The 16,017-nt window shown below is 38.4% G+C and overlaps 1 long non-coding RNA gene across 3 annotated transcripts in view; it reads left to right on the forward strand.

Moving 5' to 3' along the window:
* The window catches only part of LOC146895866 (uncharacterized), a 104,928-nt gene that overhangs the window by 25,517 nt on the left and 63,394 nt on the right, over window positions 1-16,017 (forward strand). For all 3 annotated transcript variants that reach the window (XR_015739035.1, XR_015739034.1, XR_015001982.2), the window contains exon 3: window positions 10,170-10,224. This is a non-coding gene — a long non-coding RNA (uncharacterized LOC146895866). The remainder of the gene's footprint in view (window positions 1-10,169; window positions 10,225-16,017) is intronic.

Consider the following 16,017-nt stretch of genomic DNA (forward strand, 5'->3'; position numbering starts at 1 on the left):
TATGGCCTCCATGTGAGTCCTGGAGGGACTGTGGGCCTGGTGATGTCTTAATCTCAGCCTCATGGCCCCAGAACTGCTAAGTGATGAGCGTGTTTCTTCTAGAAGGGGCAGGAACCCTATGCAGTGCTCCCATCTCTCTGTCTAGAGAACTCTCTCAGAACAGCTTGCAATGAGCTCCTATGTACTTCTTATATTCCTGTTTCCTCTTTCCTTTGTCTTGTCCCTCCCTCCCCCAGGACTGGGACTGCTCCTTTTTCCTTTAAAGATTGCAGCAGAATGAGAGGATTTTGAAATAAGAGGGGATATTTGAGATATGTTTGTTGGTTTTCACATGAGGAAATTAAGGTCCTCTGTTGGGAGTTGACCAAGTCCTGGCCACCAGGTACTCATCAGATCCTGTGCTCCCAGGTTTGTGGTACTTCTACCCTGTCCTGCCTTCCAGCAAGAACCATTGAAGGTCTCACACAGTGCTATTTCTTTTACCCACCTACCAGTCAGGCATTGACCTTAAACTGTGAGCAAGCTTCTGGACACTGAAATTATTAAGTTTTTTTTTTTTAAATACATGGTTATTTTTATGTCTATGTTTGGGATCAGCAAGAGGAGAAGGAGAAAGCACATAAAATTGTTTTTAAAGTGTGATGAAGGCATCTAATCCTCAGGCAAAGGTACCCTTTAGAAGAAATCTCAGATGTTTGTTAGTATTTATTATTTAAATGCTTTCCTTCTGCACCAAGAGTTCCAAGGAAAAGCGAAGATCAGTTCAGTTCTGGGAAGCTGTCTCTTACAGTTCTGGCTACTAACATTTCTTTAATAGTCTGGTTTCCTAGCAATGATCTCTTTAACAAATAGTTATATCATATTTTAAAAATTGTAGCATTGGCACTTTGAAACTCAAAGACAGATGTATTCCTATGAGACTTATCCATCATATCAACTGTGACTAAATTTCAGCATGGAGATTGCATTATATATATGTCTGGTGAATAATCTTCACCAGACTGAAAAGAAATTATCCGTGTTCTGAATCATATGTCCCTAGGAATTTTGCTTAATTTTATGTTTTTTAAAGTGGAAAATATTCTCAAATATTTTATATCATAGACATTCTATTTATTTATTTATTTATTTGGCATGTGCATGTGTGTGTGTATGTGTGTGTTGAGGTTCACATGTGTCACATTGCACACACGGAGATCAGAGAACAACTTTTGAGAATTGATTCTCTTTTTCTACCAGGAAGGTTCCTCTGATTGACCTCTGGTTGTCAAGCTTGGTAGGAAGTGCATTTACTCTCTGAACCATCTTGTCAGTCCTGCCTTAGACAAGCTTTGATTTTGTTGATGATTTTTGATTGTGTTTATGATATGTTAGTTTTCATAGCACTGTTTCTAGCAAGGTTGTTTGTTAATTCACTCGCACTTGCCATTAACACACTTTACAGGTTTCTTTAAAAAGGCATAGATATAGTCTCCCTAATAGCATTTTAAGAGAAGCCCAGTTTACTTTATTAAAGGCAGTTGCAACTATGCAGACAAGAAAGATGATCGTGTTTGTTATGCAGACAAGTCACGAGATGCCAGAAAGAACATGCAGACACTGATGCAGGCTGTGAGACACAGCTCCAAACGCCTAAATGAACATTGAATATCAAGTCAGTTTCCAATGGCCCACATGCTTGCTAGCTTTTGGGTAAGGGTATATTTAATAGAATTTTAAAATGCTCTGTGAGAAAAACGGTCTATTTCACAGTTTGTGAACACCCAGAGGATAAGTCATTAGTTTTTATCTGCATGACTTCGATAAGTTATTTAATTTCTTTGTATCTCCCTTTCCTAATCTTTAAAATTGTGATGACAAAAGTGCAGACTCCAGAGGCACAGGCGAAGAGCACCTGATGGAAGCTCACAGGAACAGCACCAACAGCTTATGGGTCTTAACTCACACGCCTGCTGCCTTCCCAGGCTGGAATGTAAGAGAATTTAATAGTATTTGTAAATGATTACTGCCAGCGATACCTACAGAAATAGGAGACACCACAGAAGATGACTTAAATACAGTTGATTTAAATATTCTATTAATATGAAAGCAACATGTCTGTTTACTTCCTTTCATGTTATCTTTTTTTTTTTTAAGACCCTGGGTATTTTAGGGCCAGAAGCAGAAAACAGAAAGCCTTCATAAATAAATTTTGTGTTCTCCCCTTCACTCTGATGACTAATAAGTATAAGAAATCAAGTGTGTTTGGGTTCCTTCTCCCACCTTCTCATGCCTCTGTACCTGTCTGTAGGTAGAAACTGTTTGTTTATTTCCTGGCTGCCCAGACCCAAAATAATCACATAGAAACTTTATTAATTAAAACACTACTTGGCTTATTAGCTTAGGCTTCTTATTAGGTAACTCTTACATCTTCAATCAACCCATTTCTATTGATCTATGTATCGGCACGTGGCTATGGCTTAGTGGCATGGATAGGGTGTATGTCTTCTTCAATAGCTACATGGTGTCTCTCTGACTCTGCCGACTGTCTCTCTATATCTCTTCCAGTCTGACTATATTTTGCCCTGCTACGGGCTGAAGGAGATTCTTTTATTAACCAAAGGTATTAAAGCATATTCACAGCCTACATAAGGAAATCCCACATAATTTCCCTTTTTCTGTTTAAATAAAAAGGAAGGTTTTAACTTTAACATAGTAAAATTGCATATAACAAAACAGGTAGCAAGCAAGAATTATAGTTACAATATTTGTATCTATTTTATCTTTTACCATAACTATGAAAAACTAGAATTATAACTATCTATTTTTCAACTCCATCAAAGACACCAGAAGGATATAATATTACTTAAGTTAACAGAAAGTACATTGTAAGCAACTTCCAAAACTCTGGAGTTGATAGTGACATCTTGCTGCCTGGATAGTCACCCAAAGTTCTTTTATAACATTGGGGACTCTATCTTCAGTGTACAGGCCTATAGTATCTGGCAGACTTTTCCATAAAACAAGAAATTTGAAGATCTGTTTTGACTTGTAATGGCATATTTCATCAGATGCTTTCTTCTGCTGCCTTCAAAATGTCTGGCAGTTCTTGCATGAAGCAAGAACCCCAAAGGGCCATCTCTCTTTTAGGCAAGTTCAATTGTCATTTTTTTTTTGTGAGTCCTGCATGTCTACTTCATACAGCTTAACATCAAGCAGTCCAGGGAAGAGCAGTTTCTTTCTCAAATGGCTAACAAACCTTATAAGAAGTCTTTTCTATGGTCATCATCCTCTTGAAGTAGATTGGTGCTGTCATGAGCAGATGTGGCTCATTGTTATGAAAAGTCCTAAGTTCTTAAAACATTTTAAATGCCATACTCTGTTAGTCTTTGAAAGGTTTAAAGACTAACTATGCATCTGAAATATATTTCTGTATGTCTAGAAAACCTAACTAACTTGACTACAAGCTTAACTATTATAGATGACTATTTATTAACCTCTATTTTTAACTATATATTACATTTTAAAATGAGCTGTTCAAATGCAATATCTTAATCAAGAGCAGAAATATACATATAACAAAACCGACCTTAAATTTGTATCAATAAACCAAGAGCCATATAGATACAAAATATTTATCTGTATAGCATGTCTCCCTTTAAATGTAAACAAACACTTATAAACAATCATTTAGGGAACTTGGTAATTGTTTTTAGACTACGTTTTGTTGATTGTGGGCACTTTTAACCAGGTCTTTCATGTGGTATATTGTATGGTAGATTCATCTCAGCCTGCAGTCCTGAAGCTGTTACGTTGGACCATCTGGGCCATTGCTTCAGGGGATCTTGTTTGATCAAATAATATTAGCTGGTAAGGAATCCACAGTTTTCTATCTTCTGTGGAAACAGAAGCAGAACCTCTTTACCAAAGCAACATATCCTTAGACCCAAATTCTAAAGTCATGATACCTTTAAAACATCTATGCTGGTTTAGCTTAGCAGCCCATACAATGAAATGCTTCTCTGTACTTAGCTCATTCACAATCAAAAAAATTCAAAGAAAACACAATAATATATATAATACCGAGTCTGTGTACATTTTCTATTTTTTGTGGCTTACATTTTTACTCTATTACTTTTTATGAGTTTAATATTTATTTTATTACCTTTACTTTTTAAAATCTATGACTGTAATACTTTTTTTATTATGATTGTCTATACTCTTTTCCCCCCTCTTTATATCAAGCCTACATACATTTATCCAACAATGTGACCCATTTAGAGGTATTTTTTATTTGAATTTGTCATTACTGCATGTGTATCTGTAATAATTTTTTTTTTAACCTGGAGCACTTTTTTAAATGTTAAGCAATGTGGCTAGGACTAAGGCTGTTCTGCCTTTTGGGGCTAGGATTAAGGCTGTTTTGCCTTTTGGCTATGCCCAGTCCAGCATAGTAGAGGTCTGTTTAGTGCCATCCCTGCGAGCTATGCTCACAGTCCCATTTTCAGGCACACAGTGGGTCTATGTTGCCATTAAGCAGTTTGTGGCACTCTGCTCACAAACCCCATTTAAGTGCTCAGTCTCTTGAAAGAGCCAGAGCTGTTCATGCAACTATCACAAACCAGGAAGCCTTCTTAAAGGAGCCATGTAGTTTTTGCTGCTATTACTGAGTCAGGAAGCCTTGTCTTAAAGGAATTGTGGTTCTGCTTGCTTCTAGCAAACAGAGTCTGCCTGAGAAAATGCTGCTGTCATAAAGCCATGCTTAACTTTGTCTTTTAGTTTCTAGAATATTTTTTTAAGTTCCCTCAGGTTTTATGTGGATGTAGTCAGCCCCACATTGGGTGCCAGATGTAGATGAATGTGATAAAATAGTCCCACACTAACTCAGAATTTAGTATTATAAAGGATTTTTTATTTAGGGGTAGACTCACATATCAACAGTCCTCTACACAAACGGGGAACAGGAACCAAATCCAGCAGCTGGGGGGTGGGGAAAAAGAGCACACATCTTTCTATCTTGTTTTTCTAGTACCCAAGGCCATGCTCAACGTGGTCCAGCATCTCAAAGGCCACTGGCTGAAGGAGTTCCCCCAGTACCTGTCACTACTAGCTTGTCATTGGTCTGGGGTGAAAATGGAAACAGCTAACATTTATTGAGTGTGCATAATGTGTCAGCCACTGTACTAAGTGTTTTGCCTGTTTTGTCTCATTTAACATGCACAAGAAACAAAGAAGGTGAGTACTATTATTTTGGGTTCTGTTAGGTTTCAAGTTTGACTCGTTGAAGATCATAAAGTCAAACAATTGTCCTGGATAGTCTCTTATGCTCTGGTCATTAAACTCCATATTCTTCTTTATTGAATGTCACCACTGTGGTGGTAGCTCATGGTCATACACTCAAAAAAGAAGATAATAGTAATAGTAATAATAATAATGATAATAAAGGTTTCACCTCACTCATCCCTAGTGTTTGAATTGTCAGGAGCTGGTTGCAAACTGTTGGAGTCTCAGGAGTGGCAGTGAACAAATTTGAGATTACCATCCCCATTTCACAGAGTGTGACTACTTCTGTTTTTGAAAGAATAAAATAAGATGCACACATCTCTGGGGGGAGTTTTGTGCTTATTGGTTTTATTTATTTTGTGTGTGTGGTCAAAATATGCTTATCACAGCTTAAAAGACAGTGTTTGAAATTAGGGGAAGTATCATCCACAGGAAGTGGAAAAGTAAATCTTAGCCTTAAAATGCCCTGAGTGCAGCACCTCAGCCCCTTCTTCTTCAATCTCTGACAGTAGAGTATGTGTAATCTGTGCAGAAAAACAAGACATAGGAACTTGTTAGGTGTTATTAATTGAATAGCGATGGAGGTCATTGACAATGCCAACCTATCAGAAGGTGCAGGAAATAGAACCCTCACTAAGGTAAAATATCCAGGAAAATTTGGAGCCAACAAAAACTCCTGATGAGCACAGCCGTGCGTGCAACCCCATAAAATACGGGAGTGAGCAGTTGCAAGGCACCAGGTGATTGTTTAGTAATAAGATTTGGTGTTTAGATCACAGAGGGAAGAGATGATATGGGGCTGAGCTAAATATTAGAACTGGAAAGGTGGTAGCTAACAGCCAATGAAGCTTTTACAACTTTAGACATCTGCATGGGAATGTGAATAAAACCTGGGAATTTTGTGATACTCTGGCAGCCAGAGCTTGGAAATTCAGGACTTCAGAAGTCACTGAGGTCCAAAGACATGAGCCAAACTTTCAAAAGATTTGGTGATTATGAAAGACAGCACAAAAGACCAAGAATAAAACCAAAAATAAAAAAAATTATGACAAAAGTTTTATATGCTGGTGAGATTAAAGACTGGGGTTCTGGGGTTAGAAATGATGGTCCCGAGAAACAATGCTAAGTTTTTGGCTTGTCGATGCCATTTAAAATTACTGAGATAAATATATGTAATAAAACAAATGAGCAGATAGAAAAATTTTCCTGAGGATTGAAATTATTAAAGATCAAATGGAAAATTTGATCCAGATAAGGACATATAATAACAAAATACTATAGTTAATAGTTTGAATGTAACAGGATATTGGGTAAAGCAAAAAAGAGGTCCTATAAACTGGAAGATGATAAGCAGGAAAGTATTTAGATTGCAAGGTTAAAAGTAAAAATGATGAAGAAATGTTAGAAAAGAATGAAAGAATCATGAATTTTGATATAAAATAAGCATAATTAGAGACATAGAAGGGTAGAGTAGACATGATATCAAATGTAGTAGATGTTCAGTGTTAACTTTATAGAAGACCATTGTTCAGAGCCTAATAAAAGATACCAACTCATACAATCAAAAGTGAATTTTCAGCCCAAAGAAAGGTATATGCAAAGAAACCACAGATACATTATTGGAGAACAGCTTTCAAAATATTGGTATACAGAGGAAAAATAGGAATACATTTTCAAAGAGTAAAATCAGTACTATTATCTGGCTTCTTGGTGGAAATAGCACGAGCAAAAAACATCTGCCAATTCAGAATTCTATGCCTAACAGAGATACCCTTCATAAGTGAAGATGAAATAAAGGTATTCTAGACAAAGAAAGCGCAACAGGAAAATAAAACAAACTAAAGCAAACACTTCACAACCACAGAGAGTGTTTCAGGCAATAGGTATCTCAGCGGAAACAACATAAACACAAAGCCAGAAAAGGAAGGACAACAGAACACAGCTCTCTGAGTATTCATTTCTGAGAACAAAGTTTGCAAATTCACAAAGAGGAAACAGGCTTGGAGCAAAATGTATGTAAGTGTACAGCACTCAAAAAGTCATTGCTGACACAAAATAAGCAGACATAAACCCAGTAAAAACTGCATCAATCACCGTTTTGTACACAAAGTGGTTAAAGCCCCATACAACGAGCAGTAAACACGGCATTTTAGCTTGCAAAAGGTCTGATCTTTTAACAATATAAGTCAACTGGAGGAGAATGGCAGCTTGTATGTTATTATGAAGGAGAGGCAGAAGGTTATCTGAGATTGGAAAGAAAGCTGCAACACTAGGTGCCTGTTGGTGTGGCCTAGGCTACACATGGTGCACCAAACAAGCTTGTAAGTTTTTACACTAACCTATGTTTGCATTCATGTCTTCCTACTATGTTTAATTAACGAGGATGCAGATTCTTTTGTATTTGTCTGTCTTTATCTAAGTAAAACTGAGTAATAGGAAATGAAGGTTTATATTATTATATTATTCTCATTTTTAAGTATCAAACCCATGCTTTCAAGCAAGCATCAAAGAATTGAATACAAGAAATTCCAACTGAGGCCAAGCGTGGTAGCACACGTATCTTTTAATCCCAAGACTTGGTAGGCATAGGCTGGTGGATCTCTGAAAGTTCAAGGCCAACCTGGTCTACATAGAGAGTTCCAGGACATCCAGAGATCCATCAAGAGACTCTGTCTCAACATTTCCTCTCAAAAATAGAAAATTTGTATGAATATTGACTATGCAAAAATAATAAAATACATAAAAACACGCCATTAAATCAATCATGTCTTAAGAGTACAGAAGAAGAAAAAATGTTGATTTTTTGGGATCTTATTATGGTCTAAGAAGTGGAAATAGTAGCAATTTATTGTAGTTGATAATTCAAGATCAATTGGAATTTTTAAAGTATAAGAAATTACATTTAAGGATCTAGCTAGGGACATCCCTGTGGAAACCTGGGATCCCCTCTAGAGCCAAGTCTCTTGCCAACCCTAAAATGGATCCCTTACAGTAGGTATCTTCTTCCCTGCTTCTATTTCTGCCCTTCCTCCATCTCCACCCTCCCACTTCCCCAAGCTTTTTCCAGTCCTTCTCTTCTCTCTTCCCTTTTCCCTTCTCCCCTTTCCCCCAACTTCACCCTCACTCCTGCTCCTACCCCCATGCTCACAACTTTTGCCCTGCAATCTTGTTTGCTTCCAATTTCCTGGAAGATCTATATATGTTTTTCTTTGGGTTCACATTGTTATTTGGCTTCTCTGGGCTTGAGAACTATATATAGGTTTAATGACCTTGGTTTATGACTAAAGTCCACAAATGAGTGAGTACATACCATATTCATCTTTTTTCTCTCACTCAGGATAGTGTTTTCTATTTCCATCCATTTGCATGCAAAATTCAAGATATCATTGTTTTTTACTTCTGAGTAGTACTCTAATGCATATACATTCTACACTTTCTTTATCCATTCTTCCATTGAGGGGCATCTAGGTTGTTTCTAGGTTCTGGCTATTACAAATAATGCTGCTATGAACATAGTTGAACAAATGCTTTTGTAGTATGATTGGACATCTCTTGGGTATATTCCCAAGAGTGGTATTGCTGGATCCTGAGGTAGGTTGATCCCGAATTTCCTGAGAAACCACCACACTGATTTCCAAAGTGGTTGCACAAATTTGCATTCCCACCAGCAATGGATGAGTGTTCCCCTTACTCCACAACCTCTCCAGCATAGGCTATCATTGGTGTCTTAGATTTTAGCTATTCTGACAGTTGTAAGATGGGATCTCAAAGTTGTTTTGATCTGCATTTCCCTGATCGCTAAGGAGGTTGAACATGACCTTAAGTGTCTCTTGGCCATTTGAACTTCTGTTGAGAATTCTCTGTTCAGTTCAGTGCCCCATTTTTAAATTAGGTTCATTAGAATTTTAAAGTCTAGTTTCTTGGCAGAGTAGAGGTTGCCTGAACTGGCCTTGCCCCACTATCACGTTGATGATTATCTCAAATATCACCATAGAATCTTCGTCCGGCAACGGATGGAGATAAGAGACAGAGACCCTCATCAGAGCAACGGATTGAGCTCCCAAGGCTCAGTTGAAAGGCAGAAGGACGGAGAAGACGAGCAAGGAAGTCAGGACTGTGAGGGGTTGGTCCACTAACTTAGGCAGTGTGCCTGTTTTAATGGGAGCTCACCAAACCCTGCTGGACCAGGTCTGAATGAGCATGTGATCAAACTGGACTCTCTGATTGTGGTTGACAATGGGGACTGACTGAGAAGCCATTGATAAAGGCACTGGGACTTGTTTCTACTGTATGTACTGGCTTTTTGGGATCCTAGTCTATTTGGATGCAGAGCTCCCTAGACCTGGATGTAGAGGGGAGGGCCTTGGACTTCTTATTGGGCAGGGTTTCCTGCCCTCTCTCAAGCAGGGTGGGAGAGGTAGGAGGGGGTGTGGGGGAGCGGAAGGGGATTGGGAGAGGAAAGGAAGTGTAAATAATTGAATAGAAAAATTAAAAAAATAAAATTAAAAAAGTAAAAAAAAGAAATTATATTTAAGACATTATCAGAGAACAGTAGATGGATATAAAGAACATACAGTTCTATGGGACAATGGTCTTGTATCATGTAAATATTTGTTGCTTGTATGTGTTCAATAAAATGCTGATTGGCCAGTAGCCAGGCAGGAAGTATAGGTGGGGCGACCAGAATAAGGAGAATTCTGGGAAGAGGAAAGGCTCAGTCTGCAGTTGTCACTCAGATGCAGAGGAAAGAATATGAGAATGCCTAACTGATAAAAGGTACCAAGCTATGTGGCTAATGCAGACAAGAATCATGGGTTAATGTAAGATGTAAGAGTTTGCTAAAAAGAAGCCTAAGCTATTGGCCAAGCAGTGTTGTAATTAATATAATTTCTGAATGGTTATTTCAGGTCTGGAAGGCTGGGAAATAAACAAGCAGACTCCTCCTACGTGTTTAATGCAAAGGTAAGCAAGAATCAAAAAGCAAGAAAATATGGAATAAATTTAAAAGCAAATAGTGAAACAACAATTACAATTATATTTACTAATTGTACTTAAGGAAAGAACTCTAAATACTCTAATCAGAAATTCCTATACACTGCTGCAAAAATTCTTCATGTTATGAGACACAAACTTATATATAAGAATTCAGATGTACGGTGGTGGTACACGCCTTTAATCTCAGTACTCGGGAGGCAGAGGCAGGAAGATCTCTCTGAGTTTGAAGCCAGCCTGGTCTACAAGAGCTAGTTTTATGATAGGCTTCAAAGCTACAGAAAAACCCTGTCTTGAAAAACCAAAATAAATAAATAAATAAATAAATAAATAAATAGTGCAAAGTTACTGAAAATAAAACGTACCCAGCAACATTGGGTACCATTCTGTTGTCTGAGTTTTCTGTCCTGCCCAGTTCCTGAAGTTGTTAAGTCCCAAAAGAATCACACAGTGGTCTACATTAACTATAAATTGATTGGCCCATTAGCTTAGGCTTCTTATTAACTCTTATATCTTATACTAGCCCATTATTCTTGTCTATGTTAGTCATGTGGCTTGGTACCTTATTCGGCGAGACAGTCACTTCTTGCTTCTTCTGTGGCTGGGTCAGGACTGCAGACTAGGACTTCCTTCTTCCCAGAATATAATAAATGTGCGTTTGTTGTGCCTGTGATGATCAGCCTTCAAACAGCATACACAATTATATTCTCTTATAGTATTTTATGTAAGAAACACAAATTTATTTAAAATTTAGGTATTCTTTGAAAGTTTCATGTGCACACGGAGTGTATTCTGACCATATCCACCTCTTGCTTCCCCACTCCAACTCCTCCCAGGACCTTCTGTCACATCTTCCCAGCTTCATGGCCTACATTAGAAACTATTTTTTTATTAAACCCACGGAGTCCAATCAATGCTACCTATATGCACGCACACATGGAGAACCATTTCTAAAAGAAATTGACTTTTCCTCCCCTAGAAGCTATCAACTGCCACTAGCTCCTCACTAGGAGTGGTAAGAATTCCTCCTGCCTCCATCCTGGAAGATTTTAAGTGGCTTGATTTTTGTGCAGGTCTTGTATAGACAACCACACCTGAGTAAGGTCATCTGTCTAATATTGATATCATGTCCAGAGAGAAGCATTTTACAACACCCATCTGATCCTCCAGATCCCATATTTTTTCTACCTCCTTTCCTTGATGCTTTCTGAGCCATTTGTAGGATGGAGGTGGGGTTCTGTGGAAAGTCCCTGCAGGCTTACAGTTGGTAAGAAAACTCTCTGAGAATCTAGAAGATGAAACTTGAATCTGCCTGATTTTGGTGCTAGTGCTGGACCAGGACTTGTAAAGTCTGACATCAGCTCATATATTCTTTGCCATCTCTAAGCATAGCACAACACTGGGGGAAATGATTTCAGGTAACGGTTAGCCTCTCCTTGTGGGTGTAATAAAGCTTAAGACATGTTTACATTGAAGCTCTTCACAAAGTACATATGACTTCATCCATAAACTGGGTTCTGGTTGTCTTAGAAACAGTGTTCAAGATAAGGGCTGAGGGAGAATGACTGAAGTAAACACAGTATCTGTGGGAGTCAGGGTTTGGCCTGGCCCTAAGATAACACAGAAGTCACTTAGGCTGTTGTAAGGTACAACTGACATCTCTCACAGCGATGAGTTTTATGGCTTAGGAGTAATATTCAAGGTTTTAGGGTGAAAGGGCCTAGGATAAGTAAAACATAAATTCTGGAAGATACAGGCAGAGCCTGGCTCATTAGATTGCAAAGGATCATCAGGTTGTGAACTATATCCATTCCAAACATTCCAGCAGGAGAGGCTACACGCCACTTTCCTTTGCAGGATGCCTATGAGTTTAACTTTTCTGGCTTCTCCAGGGCTTGTCTGTGTACACAAGCACCCTTTGCCCTCTACAGGGTTGATACAGATGTCTCACTTACATGTGAGACACTCACAGATGTGTTTCTCAGTACTCTGAACATTTAGGACAGTTATGTGTCTATGCACTAAACATGACCCACTGCCGTAAGAGGCATCTCAGGACAAGGTTGGCAGAAGCACAAATATATAGATATAAATAAACATGAATATTTAGAAAGCAGTTCGACAACATGACCATTAGAAAAATAATACCAACAGGTTCTCCTCCAGGGCCTATGTCCTGAATTCCATGTGAATGGTATCTTCATCAATAGGATCTATGGTAGTTGAATATAATTGGTCCCCATAATCTCACAGGAGGTAACTAGTGGGAAGTATGGCTTTGTTGGTGGAAGTGTATGACTGTGGGTGTGGTGTTTTGAAGTTTGCTATGTTCAGGTTGCTGTCCAGTATCTTAGTCAACTTTCTGTTGCCTGAAAGATGTAGGATTCTCAGCTACTCCTCCAGCACCACATCTGCCTGCACGTCACCATGCTACCTGCCTTGATGATAATGGACTGAACCATTGAGACTGTAAGCAAGCTTCCTCAATTAAATGTCTTCCTTACAAGAGTTGCTGCGGTTGTGATGTCTTTTCATAGCCATAGAAAACCTTAATTAAGACAGGGACTTACCATATAGTTACTGTGTGTGACCAAGAGCAATAGAAATAGCTACTATTGTTTTGGGCATCTCTGGGGTCTTTCTGACCAATGACTTGTGTAGAAGTAACCTGTGTCTGGTACAATGGTTCTCAATTAATAACCCATGTCTTCTGAGAGCCACATTGTTTACCAGAGCAAGGGACTTTCGTTCAAATCTTTAAAAAAGGTATTTCTAATTAGTTTAAAGCTTTATGAACATTCATAAGTCTTCTTTATATATCCTTAGGGTTGGTTAATCTACCATCTATCCATGGTTGCCGCCTCTGTCTCCACCCTCACTTTAATCTTCCTATCACTTAGGTCCTACTAGGTTCTTATTTTTTACTGATTGCTAATCAAAGATTCTCAGGTAGCTTCTTCATGTGCACTTCATTTTGGCAAACCCTTGCCCTATAGACCAGTGGTTCTCCACCTTCTTAATGCTTTGACCCTTTAATTCAGTTCCATATGCTGTAGTGACCCTCAATCATAAAATTATTTTCATTGCTGCTTTATAACTGTAATTTTTAATACTGTTATGAATCATAATCTAAACAACTGTGTTTTCTGATGTCTTAGGTGACCTGGGTGAAAAGGTCATTTGAGCCTCAAAGGGCTTGTAGCCCACAGGTTGAGAAACACTGCCATAGCCCCTCAGTTCCTTTCTCTCACCACTCTCTTATCCACTAGAAACTTTCTGTCCTTAGTACTCCTTCTTCTGTTTCCATCTCATCTATATTCTGTGACCCACTCCATGAATTTTCCATCTCATCAATGATCTGTTTCTGATTTTCTAGCTTCTACATGTAGTTAATATTAAACACATAAAACAAAATTCGAAGCTAGGAGCCTCATGTGAGAGAGAGCATGTGGCGTTTGTCTTCTGGGGCCTGGGTGACTTCATGCAGCTTTTTCTTAGTTTGATTCATTTACCTGAAGATTTAGTTTTTCATTTAGCTGGGTAATATTCCACTGTGTATGTGTAATGCCACCTTGCTGTTAGGCACTTGTCATTTGATGAGCATTTAGGCTGGGTCCATTTCCTAACTATTGTGTGTTGCAAGGAGAGACAGGCCACTTGTTCATCTTAGTTGCCTGGCTAGCTTAGCCCCGAAATAACCACACAGAAACTGTATTAATTAAAACACTGCTTGGTTCATTAGCTCTGGCTTCTTATTGGCTAACTCTTATATTAATTTAACCCATTTCTACTAATCTTTATATCACCACATAGCAGTGGCTTACGGAGTAAAATTCCCAGCATCTGTCTCCAGCGGATCCATAGAGTCTATCTGATTCTTTCCTTCTCCTAGCATTCAGTTTTATCTTCCCTGCCTACCTAAGTTCTGCCCTATCAACAGGACAAGGCAGTTTCTTTCTTTCTTTATTCATTAACCAAGAAAAGTGCTGTGGGAGCACATTCTGCTCCTTCAGCCAAATAGCCTTTAAGATACCAGCCCACTGGGGTGTGGTCTCTTATACTTTAAAAAGCAGCAGGAACCGTGTGCTCTCTCTCTTGCTTCCAATGGCTAGACTGTTTCCTGTTTGCAATGAGAGGATTAATGTCTGGAATGGTTGTTCTATAAGTTTTTCCCCTCAAATAAATAAACTTTTTTTATTATCCATACTTTCTAACTGGTGTGGGATTGTTTTGTGGCTTCATTTGGTGCCCAGAGGCTTCAGAAAAGCAACACACAGAGGAGATTCCCACATCAATTGTGACTACAGCATGAATGTGTAAGGGTCTCCGCTATGGGACAATAAGTCATATGCCCAGGAGTGTTCTAGCTAGGTCATGTGGTAGAACTAGTCTAGTTTTCCAAGAGATTTCCAGACTGATTTTTAGAGAGGCTGCCCTCCCTACTTTTCATCCCCACCAATAAAGTATAAAGGTTCCCCTTTCCTCACATCCTTGCCAGCATTTCCTGTCATTTGCTTTTGATGATGGTCATTATGACTGAGATGAGTTGAAATAGTAGTGCAGTTCTAATTTATGTCTTTCTGATGACCAAAGGTATTGAACACTTTTAAATGTATTTACCAGTATTTATTTACCAATAAAAAATTTTATATTATACTATATTATATTATTTTAATCTTATGTTATTGTTTACTGGTATTTATTTACCAATATTTACCAATAATTATTTTCTTCTTTTGAAAATTTTCTGTTCAGTTCCCTAGCTGGTGTAGGAGGTCCTTCTGTGTTTGTGTTGCTTTCATTGATTAATAAAGAAACTGCTTTGAGCCTGTTGATAGGGCAGAACTGAGGTAGGCAGGGAAGATAGAACTGAATGCTGGGAGAAAGACACTATGGAGCTGCTGCCAGAGTCAGACATGCTGAATCTTTGCCAGTGAGCCACTGCCACAGGGCAATATACAGATGAATAGAAATGGGTTAAATCAAGATATGAGAGTTAGCCAATAAGAGGCTAGAGCTAATGGGCCAAACAGTGATTTAATTAATACAATTTCTGTGTGGTTATTTCGGGGCTAAGCTAGCCACGCATCCAGGATGAACAAGCAGGCCCTCCTCCTACAGGGCCCTCCTCCTTACAAACTCAGCCCATTTTTAAATTGAGTTCTTTGTTTTCTTGGTGTTTGGTCTTCTGAGTTCTTTATGTATTCTAGACATTAATTCTCTGTAAGACTAGGTAGTAAACATTTTCTCCCATCCTGTAATTTTAATCTTCCCTCGATTAACTGGTTTGATGTAAGAATGTAAGAAGTTTTTTAGTTTTGTAGACCCTGCCTACAATTGTTGCTCATACTTCCTGAGCCACCTGAGCCCTATTCAGAAAGGCCTTGCTTGAGCCTTAGAGCTGCAGTATACACCCTGCTTTTTCTTCTAGCAGCTTCAGAGCATCAGGTCTTACGTTGACTTTTGTGAAGGGTGAAAGGTAAAGATCTAGTTTATTTTTTTTTTGCATATTGAAATCTAGTTTCTTAGCAATGTTTGCAGAATGTATTGTCTTTTCTCCAATGTATATTATTGGTGTCTTTGTAAAAACTCAGGTACTTATAGTTACATGGAGTTATATCTGGGATTTATTTTTAAATTAATTTAAATTGTTTTTAATTACATGCATGTCTATTCATTATATATGTAGAATGCCTATGAAGTCAGAAAACTGTGTTGGATCCTCTGAAACTGGAGTTGCAGACAATTCTGAGTTGCCATGTG

Source organism: Myodes glareolus, chromosome 1 (assembly GCF_982192425.1).
Source record: "Myodes glareolus chromosome 1, mMyoGla1.1, whole genome shotgun sequence".
In the NCBI taxonomy this organism is placed as follows: domain Eukaryota; kingdom Metazoa; phylum Chordata; class Mammalia; order Rodentia; family Cricetidae; genus Myodes; species Myodes glareolus.